The 14,569-nt window shown below is 42.8% G+C and overlaps 1 protein-coding gene across 1 annotated transcript in view; it reads left to right on the forward strand.

Annotated features, from left to right (window-relative positions):
* Positions 1-9,808: 9,808 nt before the first annotated feature.
* LOC100744533 (protein sister of odd and bowel) overlaps positions 9,809-14,569 on the forward strand; it is a 39,492-nt gene continuing 34,731 nt past the window's right edge. Inside the window, exon 1 of the mRNA XM_003488402.4 lies at positions 9,809-9,880. The gene's annotated coding sequence lies outside the window, so the exon portion shown is untranslated. The remainder of the gene's footprint in view (positions 9,881-14,569) is intronic.

The raw sequence follows: 14,569 nt of genomic DNA on the forward strand, positions 1-14,569 counted from the left end.
ATCTGAAACTTCGACATTCTTTCCGATCAGCCAACCGACCGAACATAGCGAATTATTAATCAGGCGTGCAAATTATTTGCGATATTCGTTATCCTTGCTACAATATTATAAGATATAATAACCGCGCGACAGTAATTCGAGCAAATAAGTAATTCACGTCACTTCAGTTGACGCGAATACATTAACATCGTGCTTGGCCGACGTGTTTTTACGTGTTTTTATTCATTTTTATCCTTCCCTCGGGAAACCAATGGGGTAAAAAAACGAAAAAAGTCGCGTTCAAGGCCTGCACGAACGTTCGAGTGAAATAAGTATAAACAGGCTTGTGACACTTGTTACGTCGATTTTCTCTGATTCAAAAATTTGCATGATCGATACGATCGTAGGAACTCGCGCACTGCCTGTTGAACACGCGTTCAACGCTGCCTGTTCGCGAAACCGCTGCTTCTCATCGAGAAATAAGTCGTCGAGTTTAGATCGAGACGGCGGCCTTAATATGAATTTAATGCAGCTATCAAGCGGCTCGCCGTCTTTCCCCGCTGTTTCCTGCTCGGTTCACCGCGTCATCCTACCTGTTACTTGGATTATTAGCAAATGGTGCCGGATTTTTCGACCACCCTCGGTTTCCCCTGTCGCTTGCGAAATCCATGGAACGCGGTAGACGCGCGGTGAAACTGGAATTTCACCGTTCGGACAGGTGATTCGGAGCAAGATTCTGTAAAATTTGATGGACGTTAACGAGAACCGAAAGAAAAGTGGAAAGTGATTGCTTGAGGTGTTCGGAATGTGTTATTTTTCAGATACGAGCATAGCAAATTTTGAAACATTATTGCTATTATCGCTGTTCCATTGAGTATACATGGTATATCCTATGTTCGCTATTACACAGGGTGTAACAGAACACGCGCCACTTTGCGAGCTAGAAACAGCGGAAAAAATTTTCGCGTTTAATCGTTTCTTTTATCTGTCTTCGTCTACGAGACGCAACGAATTTTCTGTCATCTAATTGCCTTTACGAAGAATGCTCGGAATAATCAGCTTGCGTTTCGAGGCAAGTCCGCACACGTCTTGTCGTAGATCCGGTTCTCTATGGTTTCTGGTGTTTCCCGAATTTCTTGAAGAGCCTGTTCTATCCCGAACCTTCGTGTTTCGACGTTTCCGATAGCTTTGCTCTGTTTATATAAAATTCCTTTTGTCTGAACGAAGGCGTATGGAAGTTCGTATGAGCATCTTTCATCGCTTTTAGGTGTACGATCAGCTCCCCAAACGAGCCCCACGTGTTCTGTTACTTATCGTGTAACCTTTCGGTGTACGATTGGATTAAAAGCGGTTTGTACGTGGCCAATGTTTTATCAATGTTATAGCCGAAGGAGAATTGCGGAGATTTATGGAACTGCAAAATTCACCGATGCTTACTGCTAATGCGGTTAACCCAGTTCAATCGGCGAAAGCTCGTACGGTGAGCTTTTTGATGCGGTAAACTACGATTTCTTCTGCACAACGTCGACGTATTTAACTTAAAATGAGACGATATCTCAGGGCAGATGATGGTGCCATTAAGCACATTCTATGTGCCATTGGTATAAGTTAAATATTCGCATAGTAGGAGACACAGAGTTTATTTTCTTGTCAGTATCGTTTTTACTAATTATTATTAGTTACGTACGGTCAAATATGCGTACGATCGATCAGGAATAATCGACTGTTCGAAATCTCACGTGAACGTGTAAAGGAGAAATACTTGAAAGTTAGAGATAGCTGATAAATTACACGCGTAAAGTCAAGCTTAATAACAGCTTGAACCTGTACAACCCTTTTGCCGTAAATTTCAACTATATATCATTAGATGATCACCATAATCTTTAAGAATATTCTCCAATAAAAACATATTATTATCGTGTCGGATATAAGAACGTCACGAACGCGCATCCTATTAGCTCGCACAACTTATGCACATCGATGCAAATTTTTGTAATTAATTATATACAAACTACGGAATATAATTTTCAGGAATGTAATGACGCAAAGAGAGGTAACCTTGCGAGATACTCTGACGTTGAATTAGTTTCGTAAAAGAGACTGTCGAAAATTACACGATATCACCTCTTAACAATTAAGATGCGAGTAAATCTGTCGAACAACGATAAATCGAATATGTCATTGGTTCGGATAATTCTCTTTTTCGATTGGCAAAATAAAATCACAACGTCACGATGTTATGGATACGTCGATTTCTTTGAATTTCCCGAAATCGTGAAATCCAGATGGACAAAGATAAGAAGAAAAGTATTATACTGGAATTCTCTTTCGCAGCCAACAGCCACGATATTAGAAAACAGAATGGCAGGATGTAAATCGGTCGAAAGAAACGACGAACGTCGAATACTCGACAAGTTGAATTAACTGATCGTATGTCAAATTAATTCCAGTATTTCTTCAACTCGTAACGAATAAATTGCAGCGGAATATCGCGGAGCGCATCCCCTGCTAAACATCCTGCTTAAACCACTTAACGTCTCCTCGATCTCATCAAGACAAGCCACAACTGTGCAACAAAGTAGCCGTTCGGTGGTCGGATCTCGTGGCTGGCATTCCCGGCGATTCTCGTGTCGCTTCCGGTAGCTATAAAGACAGACCCGACGAAAAATGCAGACGTCGCGCGCACATCGGCAGATCGTGGCCCGTGGAGCGTGGCGGCTGAAAAAGGCGACGGGGTTAACGTCGTAAATTTGTTATCTCGCAACGAGGACGTTGAATCGCGCAAGGTTAACGGGACACGCGGATAGCCCAGTGATTTTCAACCTTCTGCGTTTCACGGCCTGCACCAGCTAATTACTGAAATAGCCTGGCATGCCAAAAATATATTATATTTGGTTGGAGGCAGGGTTCGTTCGTTGCACGACTTCTATCGTTTTCATTTGACGATCTGAGAGAAAAGATGTCGACGTTCTTCAGTGGATGATCGGTGACCCGTGGACTTTTGTACGCTTATGCGAAATTTAAAGACGCGAAATTGCATAGAACGTGAGAATACCCGAAACATTCGAAGTAGCGCGATCGTCGTAACTTTTAAGGGACGAAGGAAACGTCTGTCCAGGTTCTATTCCTTAGAAATATTTTCACAAAAATTTGAATAGAAATCCGTAGTTCATACACAACGGTAGAAACATAGTAGGAGCGTCAACTGTTCTGCTCGAGTTGCGGCAGATGTCAAAATACTTACGACGATGCGAAATTGAAACAGGCGTATCTGATGGGAAGGCTGGTTGCGAGAAAAATGACTTTTAATATTTAACAACACGGCATCGATTTCGTACGCGTTGTCAGAGATACGAACTGTCGTATCTTCGATTTCGATACAACCGTTTCTTTCTTTTTCTCTTTCTTCTCCTGCTCCTCGTATTCTTTATCCTCGATCTGCTGTCTCACTCGACATTTCGTTAATTTAGTTTCAACGCAGATACGGCTTTCCGGTTTAACATGCATACAGATAAACGATTTTCGTTGCCTGCCTGGCACCGATGGCTGGATTTAAGCGAAAGTCGCAGATACGCGTTTTCGGCGTAACACGGCAGATGCGAGCAACTTACGAGAGACAAACGGCCGTGTGCGACCTGAGCTCGGAGTCGGGCGAGTTAACGAGGATGTCCCGCGAAATGGGCGAACGGGTGGATAAAATAGCGGGCGTTGGCCACGGTCACGCGTGTCACGCAGCCGAAAAAAAGGAGAGATAATCGAAAGAAGCCAGCCGGAGGGCGAGACCGCGCGTTCTTTCACGTACACTCGCGATGAACGACGCGGGATTTCGTATGCCGAAGAAAGAACACGAATCCTTCTTTTTCCGCTCTGTCAGAGCCGAGAGAGATAAAGAGCGAGACAGAGAGGCTGAACGGATGTTGAGACGACTTTAAATGCATCCTGCGTGCCGCCTCTGTTTCTCTCTGTGCCTTTTTGTTCCTCCTCTCATTGTCCTCTACCGTTGTTGGCCGTTTTCGCCGCGCCTCTTACGTCCACTGTCCTCATCGTCCTCTCTTTATTCGCCCCTCTTTTTCTCTCTCTCGTTTCTCTCGGCGAAACGGCCCTTTCTCCCAAAACGCGCAAAAAATGCGGTAATAAAGCGGCGGATCGAGTTTTGGAACGAAGCCGACGCGCATGGCGGACAGCGGGCAAACGTAAATGAAAACGTGACCACGAACGATGGTTGATGCAAAATTACCGCATCCCTGGGTTCCACAACGCCTCAGGATGCATTGCATTTCGTCGCTTTGCGCGATCTCGGGCCGGAGAAAAGGGAATGACACCTCCTTTCTGTCCGATCCTATTCGTGTAAACAGGGGATTTCTCTTAATCGAATAACTGGCTTGTATCGTAGAAGTATTTCGTTGTTCCGTGTAATACACGTACAGATCGTGTGTATTTAAGGAAGTTCGTATCTTTGTCGATGGAATTAGAAACACAGAGTCTGGCTGAGAAGTTCTGTCATCGATTGGATGTCGCAGAGAGCACTCCGTTTCGGATGTTTTCTCCCTAACTTTTGTGTCATACGTGTTTGCGTTGCGTGCAGTCGCGCGTCTTCCAATTCCAAGAATTTCGATATTAAACGCCAGAGTTTCGATATTCGACATAGACTGGAAAAGAAGAATACAGAAACTGACAGAAGTCGTTCCACTCTTCTCGAGAAACTTCTGTCTCCGTTTGATATTATCTTCGCACCACGACTATTACCGGCGCACGCTGTATGAAGCGAAGTGCCGTCCCCCCAAAAAAAAAAAGAAACGCCTGATTTCTCAATTTTCAACCGGGTCCAGACTCACGACCGCCCATTTGTAGTCGTTTATGGCAAGGCACTATGGATCGTCGGCGTCTACCTACTAATTACTAATTAGCAATTAGATCCGAGCGTGCGCGAGCTGCTTTTCTAGGACAGCAGCTCGCTGAAATCATCGCGTTCCAGCTTAATCGTCGTTCGTGCTAGAAGCTTGACGATCCCCTCCTCCCCTTCCCGTGTGCCGCGACGCGAGCGCGTTGTCCGCTTTATTAATAATAATTACGGCTTTTCCCAGATTTCTGTCCGATTTTCCTCGTCCCTGAGTCAATCTCGAAGGCGGTCGCGAGCTTTCAAAGGAAATTGGCGCTCGTTAACAAGCCACGTTGCATAGCCAGTGGCCGGCTAATAGGTGGAAGCTGCTTTAGGGCAGATTTAAACAGCAGAAAGTGATAGAAGCGATCCTACGAACGTGTTGTAATAGCGCGAGCTCCTAATTATCTGACTATCTGACTAGACAGAGTGGTACTTTCTTTTTGGTTTAGTTTCTCGGCTAAGTGGTTTGCTAAATAATCGAACTTAATTGTTAATAGACGATCGTCTCGTTCTATTTCTTTTTTTAAATTATTTAATTCGTACTTTACAATTTGTCCAGCCGGACATTCGGTAAATTTTTCCAGCTGTTCGTCCTATCGAACGAGACACTCGACGTTGCGAGATTACATCTGCTCGAAATTTGTTTAATCGTAAAATAAACGAGCTTCGTGCATTCGATGTGCGATAGTTCGTCAATTAGATCAAATTCGTTTGATCGTAATTGGAGATGGAATTGGCGGAATTAGCTCGCTAAATTTATGGTTATTCGTGTCGTTCCGCTTAATTTAGAGCGAGTCGAGAAAAAGTATCTCGCACGCTTCTCCATTTATCTTTATCGCATCGAATATCGATCATGAAATATCTTTATAACGACGTAATATACCATTGCTATTTATATCGATACGCGTGTTCTTAGCGTTAGTTCTTTAACGTAAAGAAATAGCAGCGAAGTAAAAGAAGCAGTAATGAATTGAAACGTCAACTTAAATAATACCAGCATTTCGTTTCGCAAACCCATCACCGTAAACCTAGTTACATATCCATACTAAATACAAGGTGTCTCATAATATACGACACGCAGTGGAATTTCAAATTCAACGCTCGCGCACAACATCCTATATTTCACCTTGTTTTCGAGTTATAGTTAGAGGGAATTTTATGTTCCAGCAAGCCATATCTGCTTACCGATGGATTCTAGCATTCGAAATGACCACGTTGAGCTCGATGCGAGCCAATAAACGTCCCGTCAACATCTTATTCTCTTACTCTGGCAATTACTCGTTGCTCTCTCAATCTGTTATTCTAATTCGCTGGAAGCCATGTTCAACCGTGCGGTATCACTCGAGTCTAGAACTTCATTCGTCGAAAGAGTCGTTGCAACACGACGAAACTCGCCACAACTCGTAGCACCGACCACGTGAAACAAGATGTATGCACTACCGTCGATGATTATGCGAAACGGCGACTTCAGAACTCCACGGACGTCGCTTTGATACGCGTAAATTCAAATTACGTAAAATCATACGTACAACGACTCGCCAGAGTATTCCAACACCTGTGAACACTCGCATATTTGCGCGAAATATTTCGAAATTTCGTTAGTATCGTAACGACAACCAACTAACGCGATGCTGCTGGGGGAAATTGCAAACGATTCTGACCGTGTACACAGAAGTTACGACACATTTAGTGCAAATATATATATTTTTGACGAAGTTCACGAAAGTATTTAAACAGGTAATCATTCTCGATATTAACCAGTTGGTCGTTTTCCACGAGTATACTCGTCACGAAGAAATGGCCATAGTTCGTGTTACGACGAGCGTTGTCGGTAATAAAATTAAAAAATAAAACAGTCCTTTCGTTATAATTTAATTCTGTGTTACAGCAGCCACATATACTCTGCGTTCGACGAGTATACTCGTCGTCGTTTACTCTTTTGCGACAAATTTTAGGTACACGCTTTTCAAAGAAGAAGCAAACAGCTAACCGGTGAATAAGTCTCAGCATTCGACGAAATCGCCTAAGTGTGACTATTCATACTCTTCCTTCTGTAATCATTTTATTAAATATTCACGGTGAATATCTTGCAACCTGTATGCATATTATCAGATTGGGTTTCAACTTTACCCTTTCACTCTCGCTGAACGTTACATTCAAAGTCAAAGTTCGTAAGAAAGCGATAAGTCGGATATCTCAAAGTAAAAACTGTCAAGCTTTCCAAAAGGAAACACGATAGAAACTCGTCAATTTCCCGCGTTCTGTGGACTGTAAACGCACAGTGGTTATAGATATTTCCACGAGCCAAGCGCGCGTGTTTCCTCGGTGAAATTTCTTAAGCTTGTCCGACTTGTAGCAGATAACGCGAAACGCTTAAACGTCCCGAGTCGAGACAGATAACGAGGAACCTCCTGAATGTCGGAGACGCGCATAAATAACGCGGGACGTACGAAACATCGGGTGGATAGATAGCGGAAACGTTTTGTGCGTCAGGGTTTTAATAGGCGGATAAATTCTCCTCGACGATCGATAAAGCTTCACCGCTGTTTAAGAGTTCGACGTCTCGTCAGCTTCGGACAGGCTGGAATCGATAAAGGTTCCAACGAATTTGTCACTGACTCGAATCGAGGAAAATTTCTGAAAAAAGAATCGGAGATCGCCGATCGGAACGGGAAGAGAATGTGAAAGCGTGGCATATTTTACAAGTATCTGTATAAGAAATTGCAAAGTTAAAAGAAATGTTACATTATCGATTAGAGAAACTGGTTGCATTTACGTACCTACTGGATCTTTGGAATTTATCAATTTTTCTTTTTTTAAGTTGTATCTCGTAGAATTACGTATAGTCGCGAGATTATTCACTCGGTTAGGAAGGTAGGAAAAATTGATCAAAAATTGTTGTAATATATTCTTCAACACCAAGTCGCGTATCAAGTATTTTCTTAAATGTTAATTTTACCAAGTATTTCGATAGAAATTTGGCCAGCGTTTTCAAAGATCTTCGGCGATCTTCTCGCATTTTTACGACACGTTCAACCTCCTTAAATGAAAAGCATCGTGGTAGTTTTTTTTATCCATCGCATCGTAGCTTGTGGAAAGGATCGTCCAAAGGGATGAACCGATTTCGTACAAAAGAAGAAGATAAGGTAACTGTTAATTCGAAAGTCTTAAAGTATCAGACATACAGTATCTTACAGTATCAGTCTTAAATATCTACTCGTAGCATTTACGAATGAAAATGGCCAAAACCTTATTCCTCTTCTAGCCTTGCCGCAAATTCGCCGAAAAAGGCCAATGGAAACTAACGATGCGAACACCGTATACATTTCATACGAATATCTATGGTGGCTGTTAAGTGGGCGACAATCTTTATACGTTTGTAGGTCCGTGCCGCGAGAACGGTTGGAATCGGTTGGAATCGATTGGAACACGTATTTACGTGTCGTGTAGCTGGCAAGCACGCAGGCAAAAACTACGGCTGTTGCGCGAATCGGTGCATTAGCGCGTATCACCATGCACGAGCTCGTAAGCGTACCGATCCAATTAGCTTTCTCGTTCGACGGCATTCTCAAAATTTATCCACCTCGGTTAATTAATTGCTGGACGCGCAGTAGCACGTTGGTTCGTCGTAATTCTGTCGATAACCTGGAAATATCCAGCAGTGGCAAAGTGAAGCGATAAAGTATTCTCATACAGTGGTGTTCCTTTTTGTCGCATTTTTATCGTCGTTGATCGAGAAAGTTGAACGTTCAGAGTAAATTATCTAATCGTCGTATCGATGGAAGATAATTGGGAATCGAGATTTACGCAGGGGAAATGCTACCTATGATTTCGCCGATAAATACAAGAGGATATTAGGTTGTCCGGAAAGTTAATTTCGTTTGAACGACAATTTCTGTTTTATATTATTTTATTGAATTAGGTCTGATCCATTTTCTATTCTATTTCTATTATTACGTTCGTGCATAATTCAATAAATTAATATAAAAGAAAAAGCATCGTGCGTCTATTATTTTCTTAATAAAACGAAAGAAGCTAATTTTTCGGACAACCTAATATACGTATCTCGTCAAGAGTTAAATATCGATCTATTCGACGCAAATCACTGTGAAATAGCAGTTTCGTTTCTTGCATTATCGTTTTTGCTGCGGTGTTGGATCGTTTTTCACCGCGAGACGAGAATACGCGAATTTGCAGTAACTGGAACGCGATCGCGGAAGTATCGATAGCTTTTGCTAATTGAATGATCGCGTAAAAAGCAAATGGAATCGTTGCCTGTGATTCAACGTGTTCGTGTTTGATGCGGCGTTTCGATTGTGAAACGAGGAAGAGATTTTGCTCGGCAAACGAATTATGTATCGCTTACGTTAAACTCACTTTCGGTTACCCGGTTCCGCATGTAACGATTTTTCAACAGGTTCGAATGGAAGAGCCGCGAGAGAAATTTGTACCATTTTCTGACATTATCGCGAAAGTTCCGATCGAGAATTCCTTTTCCACTAGATCGACGCACAATGAAATTTCGATTAAATAAATTGCCTCCATCGATCGTTACAAATTGTTTAGCAAGCTCTACGTATTCAAATTTTAATATAAATTCTACGTAATTGAAGTTTCTCTTTCAATGAATTTTTTCTTTCAATGAGACTTCTCGCGCTAAAGCGTAGAATTGCGAAGATCGTGCGTTTTACGTAGGAGAAAACAATTTCAGAAATTTTATTCCTATTTACTTTTCAATTAGTCTCTCTTTCTCTCTCTCTGCGAGTTACAACGAACTTTCAGTTACATTTCTCTTCCGTTTACACTCGTCTCGCCTACTTTTCTAATCGCCAAATTCAACGTATTTCATGCTTGAGATTTACGCTCAAAGCTTGCGAGTCGAACTTGACTTTAAAATATACCCATTGTATTCCTTCTCCTCTCTATGCCTTTACTATCTCGTAAATTTTATAAATTTTCTTTTTCCCTTCCAGACGAGGCGTTTTGGAGCTGACACACTCTTCTGTTCCTGCCACTGGGGTACGTAACTTCGACGACGAATACCCAAAACTTCTTTCTGCCCGACTTTACGCTCTGCGATCTTTGTACTTTTATAACGTCGACTTTTAAACTGACCAGTAATTACACGGAACTAGACGCTTTTCCGACATAAACATAGCCTTGAAGTACAGACGTAATTTTTTGTTTAATTCCATTCCTCTTGTGGTTTTTTAATTTTCTAGCTGAAAAATTGCGGAAAAAACCTGCCGGAAGAAGCAAATCTTCCCTGCGAACGCCAAATTTCGCGTATTTCTTTCAAAAATAAGCTCGATCCCAGTATAAATTCTCTAGTTTCGAGAATATTTCTTAATCATTCGCATGACTTTTACGAACGCCTATGTTGCACACCAACGATGGTTACACTGTGAAAAACGATCGAAACACTCGCAGACAATATGCGATAAACGATGAAAAAATAAAAAGATTACGTTTCCACTTCCAGACTATCCTGTTTACGTCTCGAAAAGATGCACATAATCGGCGGTTAGTCTAAAAAGGATCGATAGAAATCACTCGGTTCTATTACCGTTACGCGAGAACCTCTCCTTCGCTTACGATATTTAACCATTGTTAAAGGCACGATTTTCTCATTCGTTACGTTCTTCCTGCGCATCTTCCAGATTAAAAAATTCCATCCACGTAACACGACTGGCCTAATACACCGTTTCGTCTTACATCAGGCTGCTCCTAAACGCTAAAAATCACTTTGCATTTCGTCGTGCGCCTCTAACAGCGAACTCGAACCGTTCGATCGCTGCAATCGGTCGCAATTGCGTAACTGCAAGGCGCGTACCGTTCGCGTAGCCGATCAAAACACGCATCAAAATACCTTGCCAAGCGGTAGGCGTGCGCTTGTTCCTCTTCGAGGTGGCCTGCCACGAAGCACGTTCGGTAGCTCCTCCGAGTATCTGTTGCAAACTACCGGTGCAGCTGCGCGCCATGGTTGCCTCCTATCCGATGGTACCGATATTTATACGTGTATCTAGGTGCTCGTGTACTTGCCAGTTGCTTCACGCGATACCGTGCTAGATTTACCAGCGTTCGGCCTGCATACGGGCGGCTCTGTTCGCCAGCCAGCTTCGCTAGTAAATACTCGTTTCACGAGCGTGCTCGTGCTTCTATATAACGTACATGCAGGCCTATATAATGTTAATACCTGTTGCTTGTCGGCACAGCCGTGTATACACACCCACGAGTCAGTGGAGGAAGAGCGCGCGAACACGGATCGATCGCTCGATATTTTCGGTCGTGGAGAATTATTTCGCGTCGTAGGATACTTCTTCGCGTCGTTGTTACGAGACAATTCGTGGCGAGCTTTTGATCGACCACATTTTCCCGCTTCCGTTTCGCCCAGGCTCGTTGGAATGAAAAACGATCGGTAACCAGGTCGAGCGACACGATGACGGAGAGTCGTCATCGGTGAGGAAGAGGTCCGGCAGCGTGTTGGTGTTTTTTTTTTTTTAAGGGAGGTGTTCAATGTCAGAACACTGGAGGAAAGAGCGGTCGAGATGTCCAATTGGTCATTTTTCGTGTCTGATCGTTCAAATTTCACTTATCTATAAGGACGGATTTTGAGAGATTTGACAGCGAGGAGACGAACTTGTTTTACATCGTATCTTTTTCGAGACACGAGTCGATTACCAATGTCGCGGCGACTCGTCTATGGTGTCACGGATGAGTAAAAAGAGAATAAAATGACGTCTGTGCTAACGGATAAACCTGTAACTCATTGAGTTTGCTCAGTTGTTTCGCGTCGACAGATACACCTGCGTATGTGCAGATTGGTACGACGTTGACGATATCGGCTAAAGATTGATCGAGGTGGTTGGCACGTGGATTAATAGAGATTGATAGGAGTAATACAGTTGGAATGAACTTCGAAGTTGATTCGTTCCTCAAACTTGTTTCTATATGTCTGAGTTGTCGGCAAACGTATCCAGCGTTGAGCAAACATCGGTAGATTTTCCAGATGTATCTCGAATTCCGAACGTATTATTACAGCAAATGTGAATATCCTGTTCTATTTATCGTCCAATAGGTGTATGAATGAATAAACTTGGTGGCATTTAATCGATGAAAGTTTGATCGTCTTTCTAGATCTTTCAGTATCTCAAACCCAAGAATTCCGAAACATTTCACAGATATTCTTCACGCAGATCTGGTTATCTTAAGGATCTGGGTACGCTTTCAGTCATTGATTGACACTTTATCTGGCTATCTATCGTTTCTAACGTGTAAAGGGTATTTGTCTACCTATTAAGCGCAATGCAAGAGGCGAAGCAGGACTTATCGAGATTTATCGAGGTATCGTGAATTTGCAGCGCTGTCATTCGCGAATTCGACACGATAAAAATAAAATGATATAAAGACCAGGGATCCTTTTAGACAAGTTTCTGTTATTCGAGACATGTTGATTCGAGTGGAACAGCAATGACCCGTCAGGGCAGCTCAAGAGCCGTATAGAACGACTAGCGGAGTGGCGATCGATTACGTGTAAATACTAAGTAGCTTGTCATTCGAATTATTTCACGACTTTTTGCTAGTCAGAAATCATGTTTCATTATATTTGACTTTCCTCTTTTCCACCCTGTCTCACTTTACTTTTTCTAAGTAAACTATCTTCCTCTATTTATTTTATTTCTTCCTTGTCGCGTGCTTACGATCGACCAAATGTTTCTGGATCGGACAGTTCTTTCAATCGTTTTAACTATGTTTTCATTAGCACGAGCGATAATAAGATTATTCTGTCGAAACACACGATGAATATTATCGCTTTCGTACAAGATCTGTGCATTTACAAACCAGGAATATTTGCTTCGTTTCTCTACGAGTTGATCTCTTTGACGCTGGTCCTCGTTTCACGGCGAAATACAGAGAACGCGTTAATCTCTCCATCTCGCACCTCGCGAGCGTAGGTCGTATCGTTATGCAACCGACCGCTCCGTGGGTCGCGATTTCGAGCAACCTGTTTACGATCGCACAGTCGCCGCAACGTAGCTGACGAGTCTTTCTGAAATATTGGGAATATTCGCTCGTCTATCTACCAGTTACGAGAAAAATTCGATTCTCAGTCGAGTTTCGTTGTCTATCTTAAGAATGCCTTCTTACAATTTGACAAATTTTCCAACAAAAATTCCACGCAGTGGGTGAATCGCGTGACGCGACAAATTACGCCGTATCCGCGGTAGAACTCGATTTATCCGAACTGATATCCGATTTATCGAATAACATTCCCAAACTTCTATTACTCGACTATGGACAACAGGAATAAATATTTTTATCTTGCTACATGCAGATTTCACCTCAGTCTTTGCACGACTGAGAGTTTCGACGCGGATTTGTACGTACCGAACGAACAAATAAATAAGAGAAACCGGCATACCCAGTGTAAAAGAAGAAATGGCCAGACGCAGCGGGTTATATCGACAAACCGCTGAAGGATCACCCCAACAAACTGACCACAAAACTGCTGGACACCGCAGAAGAATACGAAAGATTAAAGAGACATCACACTTTACATCTACTTTGTATACGTCACTGAGTGTAAGTTACCACAGACTGTGCTGATTCCTCGCTGTAGACACGATAGACCGCGTATACGCGAATTAAAATAAAAGAAGAAAGAAGTCTTCCTACGTAATAACGTATTTTCATATCGATAGCGATGCAATTTCAAGTGCAGTATAAAATTAATCCACGTAAAAATTAACTTGGATAAACGGACTTTTGCTGTACTTGTTATCGTAATTCGATCGCTGAATTTCTCAATACAAATCGCAATTTTCCTATCTCGAACGTTCCTTCGCAAACTATAGAAAATTCTCCCAAAGTTGCCTAACTCTGTCAAACGATATCGTAACTTTACCTTAAAAATTCTAAATTACCAAACGTGTGGTTTTCTTCGAATTCTCGATCCTCCTGCAAAGAGACTGGACAAAGATGCCTAAAGAAACGGTGAAAGAGATTGCAAAGCGCAGTGTGGAGGAACCGAAGAGGCGTAAAGACGCTAGAAGACGAACCACGGGCAAATGACAAATTGTAGTCTATTTACCGCGCGTCGTTCAGCACGAAACATCTCGGACACGCTTCGATCCGCGTGGATCCGGTCGTATACAGGCGGTAAAACGAGGTACATACTACGTATATACCGTGTCCAGCGGATATTTAGTTGTACACACAAAGGTTTACAGGTTGGCGGTAGAATCGGTGGGGATAAATCGCGTGGACGTCGAATGCAACGGCCAACGAAAGCTCGCTCGTTCCTCGAGAACTGCTCGAAGAATCATGAGCCGCGCGCTGACGTAGGATCATTTATTTGGAGGACACGGTTTGCCGAGCGCGGCGAGGGGATGCTCGATAAACTGCGTTATTTATTGCGCTCCTAAAGCGCAACTCGTTTGATTATTTTTTTGCGCGACCGAGTCTCCGCTCCGGGAAAAACTGTTTCGCCGCGGCCACGATGATTTATGGGGAACGATGCACGGGACCGAGTAAGGCCTCCTTCTTTCCTCGGCAATCAGTTTCGGGAAGCTTGTCGGAACGCTCCGTTACGCCAGCGCTTTCTTCCGTGAACTGATTCCACGGATTAGAATTCTTCTCGGATTCCGATAAACTGCTGACGATGAGCGAATTTCGAACACAATGGGAGAGAAGGATTCTCTACGAGGA

The sequence above is a fragment of the Bombus impatiens genome, unplaced genomic scaffold (genome assembly GCF_000188095.3).
Source record: "Bombus impatiens unplaced genomic scaffold, BIMP_2.2 scf_0225, whole genome shotgun sequence".
Classification (NCBI taxonomy): Eukaryota; Metazoa; Arthropoda; class Insecta; order Hymenoptera; family Apidae; genus Bombus; species Bombus impatiens.